The 4,944-nt window shown below is 25.5% G+C and overlaps 1 pseudogene; it reads left to right on the plus strand.

Moving 5' to 3' along the window:
- The first annotated feature begins 4,064 nt into the window (after window positions 1–4,064).
- LOC132934052 (uncharacterized) lies at window positions 4,065–4,730 on the plus strand (annotated as a pseudogene).
- Window positions 4,731–4,944: the final 214 nt, after the last annotated feature.

Below are 4,944 nucleotides of genomic sequence, written 5' to 3' on the forward strand. Positions count from 1 at the left end.
AAAGGACATTATTGTTGGATTAAAGATTTAGGGAAACTAGTAGGAAGACAAAACACTAAAAATACTAAAAAAAGATTTTACTGTAAAATGTGTTTGAATAGTTTTGGTACAGAAAATATGTTAAATGAACATAAACATTATTGTACTAATAATAAAGCAGCTAAAATAATTCTACCAGAACCCTATAATAAAACTTTAGAATTTGAAAATTATAATCATTCATTAAGAGTCCCTTTTGTGATTTATGCTGACTTTGAATGTACACTTCAACCAATATATACTTGTCAACCAAATGATACAGAGTCTTTTACAAAATGTTATCAGAAACATATACCTAATAATTTTTGTTATTATATTAAATATAGTAATGGTGATTATAAACCACCTGTAAAATATTCTGGTCCAAACGTAGCTAAAGAATTTTATGAATGTTTGAAAAATGAAGAAATACTTATTTCTGAAATATATGATAAAATAGTTCCTATGAAATCATTGAATGTAGAACAATTAAATAATTATAATAAATCTAATAAATGTCATATTTGTGAAAGATATTTATCAGATTTACCTCCAATGTTAGAGAAAAAATTTAAAATAATTAAAGACACTATTGAATATTATAAAAATACTGATGATGTTAAAAATTTTAAATTGTATGAAGATAAACTTAAAATAATTAAAGACACTATTGAATATTATAAAAATACTGATGATGTTAAAAAATTTAAATTGTATGAAGATAAACTTAAAATAATTAAAGACGCTATTGAATATTATAAATTATTAAATATTATAAAATATTGTAAATTTAACAAATTTATTTTGAAACAAAAAAGTAAAATAAAAAATCTTATAAAACAAGTTCTTTGTCCTCAAACGGTTAAATTGTATGAAGATAAACTTAAAATAATTAAAGACACTATTGATTATTATAAAAATACTGATGATGTTAAAAAATTTAAATTGTATGAAGATAAACTTAAAATAATTAAAGACGATATTGAATCTTATAAAAATACTGATGATGTTAAAAAATTTAAATTGTATGAAGATAAACTTAAAATAATTAAAGACGCTATTGAATATTATAAATTATTAAATATTATAAAATATTGTAAATTTAACAAATTTATTTTGAAACAAAAAAGTAAAATAAAAAATCTTATAAAACAAGTTCTTTGTCCTCAAACGGTTAAATTGTATGAAGATAAACTTAAAATAATTAAAGACACTATTGATTATTATAAAAATACTGATGATGTTAAAAAATTTAAATTGTATGAAGATAAACTTAAAATAATTAAAGACGATATTGAATCTTATAAAAATACTGATGATGTTAAAAAATTTAAATTGTATGAAGATAAACTTAAAAGCGAAATAGAAAATAAAAATAAAAATATGAGAAAAGTTCGGGATCATGACCACTTAACTGGAGAATATAGAGGAGCAGCACATTCTATATGTAATCTTAATTACCAAAATCCTCGTTTTATTCCAATTGTTTTTCATAATCTTTCAGGTTATGATGCCCATCTATTTATAAAAGAATTTGGGAACGATACTGAAAAAATAAAATTGCTCGCAAATAATGAGGAAAAATATATTTCTTTTTCAAAAGTGATATCACGTGTAGTAACTAGGAATGGTAAAGACATAAAATTATCTACAGAATTAAGATTTATAGATTCATTCAAATTTTTACCTAGTTCTTTAGACAAATTAACAAATAATTTAAGAAATGATTCGAAATTAAATTTAAAAAATAAATTTAAAGAACTTAGTAAATATTTTCCTGAAGAACATTTAGATTTAGTTACTAGAAAGTTAGCTTATCCCTATGAGTATATGGATAGTAAAGAAAAATTTAATGAAACATGTTTACCTCCTATTGAAAAATTTTATAGTTCTCTCACCGATAAAAATATAACTAAAAAGGAATATGAAAACTCACAAAAAATTTGGAAAGTGTTTAATATACAAAATATGCGTGAATTCACAAGTTTATATAATATGATTGATGTTTTATTGTTAACAGATATAATAGAAAATTTTAGAGATATTTCTTTAAAAATTATAAATTAGATCCTATGTGGTCTTTTACAACACCAGGATTTGCGTGGAATAGTATGTTAAGAATGACAAAAGTAAAATTAGATTTATTAACAGATGTCGATCAATTGTTGATGTTTGAAAATGGAATAAGAGGTGGTTTATCTCAATGTAGTCAAAGGTATTCAAAAGCAAACAATAAATACATGGGAGATATATTTAAAAAAAAAGAGGAATCAATATTTTTAGAATACTTGGATGCAAATAATCTTTATGGGTGGGCAATGAGTAAATATTTACCTACTGGAGATTTCAAAGGGTTGATAATCTGAATGATTTTAATGTAATGAATATTTCTGATGAATCATGTAAAGGTTATATTTTAGAAGTAGATTTAACTTACCCTAAAGATCTTCATGATCTACATTCAGATTTCCCTTTAGCACCGGAAAGACGTTTTGATGACAAAAAACTCCCAAAATTATTAACAACTTTGTATGACAAGAAAAAATATATAATACATTATGAAACACTAAAATTATATATTAATTTAGGTTTAAAAATAGAGAAAATTCACAGAGTTTTAGAATTTAGTCAATCCCCTTGGTTAAAAGTGTATATTAATTTTAATACTAATCTCAGATCAGAAGCTAAGAATGAGTTTGAAAAAGAATATTTCAAATTAATGAACAACAGTGTTTATGGACGTACTATGATGAATGTTCGAAATCATGTTGATATAAGATTATGTTCTAATGCAGTCCAACTAGAAAAATTAATTGCAAAACCAAATTTTGATCGAAGAACAATTTTTACAGAAAATTTAGCTGCAGTACATATGAAAAGATGTAAAATAACTTTCGAACAACCAATATATGTAGGAATGTGTATTTCAGATTTATCTAAAATGTTAATGTATGAATTTTATTATAATATTATAAAGAAAAAATATGGAAATAGAGTTAGATTGTTTTATACAGATACAGATTCACTTATATTAGAAATAAAAACTAATGATTTTTATCAAGATATGAAAATTATGTTAGATCATTTTGACACTTCAGATTATCCAAAAGATAATATTTATGGTTTACCTTTAGTTAACAAAAAAGTCTTAGGCAAGTTCAAAGATGAATTGAATGGAAAAATTATGACTGAATTTATAGGTTTAAGATCTAAATTATATTCACATCGAATCTTAGATACTGAAAAAGAAATTAAAAAAGCTAAAGGTGTTAAAAAAAATGTTGTAGAAAATAAAATATGTTTTAATGATTTTGAAAATTGTTTACTAACAAAAAAATCAAAATATATTAAACAAAATTTATTTAGAACTAAGAAACATGATATTTTTACTGTAGAACAAAACAAAAAAGCTTTAAGTGTTTATGATGATAAAAGATTTATTTTGGAAAATTGTATTGATACATTAGCTTGGGGACATTATAAAATAAATATAGATAGAAATGATTTTGTAAACCATCTCAATACACTAATTAGAAATCAAAATCAAAAAGATTAGAAAAATAGATAATAATAACGCGCACCCTATTTGGGTGCGCGTTAAATATCAATTTCTTTTTAATACATTTTTATTTTTAATAGAACAATTCTATTAAAAAATATTTTAATTATTATTGCATTTCATAAGTTTTGCGAAAAATATTTTAATTATTATTGCATTTAGATTTTCTGATCTTTTTGCTCATTGTTTTCTTTGTGATCTTTTATTGATATAATATGAAAATTGAAAACTGTCCCAGGACATACATATATATACTACTTATAACAATATGATTTTGTTTCATAATTCTTAGGTGTGTCCCACTATTTTCACACAAGTTTTCACGATTCTGGGAACATGCAAACAACACGATGCTCATGACACAGTTGCTATTCCATTTGTATATGCACTGTTGTCGTCAAAAGAAACGGTTCAGTATGCCACTGTGCTAAGAGCAGTACAATCTTCATTTAACGAACACAGGATTGTTTGTGAACCGGCTAAGATCATGACTGACTTTGAAAAATCTATAATCAACGCTTGTCAAGAAGTTTATCCAAATTGTCCTCTCAGTTGTTGCTTTTTTCATTTCGGTCAATCAATGTATCGACAAATTCAATCTGTTGGTCTTCAAGCCACATACAATGACCCTGATGATCGTTCATTAAAAATGTACAGTCATATGATGCTAGCGTTGGCATTCGTACCTTTGGCTGAAGTACCTCGCATTTTCTCGCTTTTGAAAAATGACGCGCCTGAAGATTTATTACCAATTTTGGAATATTTTGAAAAAAATTATGTTGTAGGAGTAATAGCTTGAGGGCGAAGACGAGGAATTCTTCCACGTTATCCGCCAGAAATTTGGAATCAGCACCAAGCCGCTCTAACTGGTTCACACAAAACCAACAATGTAAGTGAGGGGTGGCACAATCGCTTCCAGCTTGTTATTGGAAAACATCATCCAGATCTTTACTCCGCTCTCGGTGAGATCCAAAAAGAACAAGCTGATGCTGAGATAATGATCGCGGAGCTGAGTTTAGGACGAAAAGTTAGAGCACTACCAAAAAGAAAATGGCGGGATTTTCAAAAGCGAATAATGTCCATTACTGCTGAATTTAATACATACCAGCCGTTACAATTTCTGAGGGCAATCGCACATAATATTGTTTTGTAATTTTGTTTTTAACGATAACAGCATTTATTATGTTATTATACTTTTTAGTTTTTTTTAAATAATTTTTATATGCATATAATTTGTCGATTTTAAAATATTTAACGATAACGCAACAGCATTTATTATGTTATTATACTTTTTTCGGGTAAAAGGTGTTCGGTAAAAAAGGTTTCGGGTTTTCGGATTTTCGGATAAAACACCATTCGGGAAAAAG

Source organism: Metopolophium dirhodum, chromosome 1, assembly GCF_019925205.1.
Source record: "Metopolophium dirhodum isolate CAU chromosome 1, ASM1992520v1, whole genome shotgun sequence".
NCBI classification, from domain to species: domain Eukaryota; kingdom Metazoa; phylum Arthropoda; class Insecta; order Hemiptera; family Aphididae; genus Metopolophium; species Metopolophium dirhodum.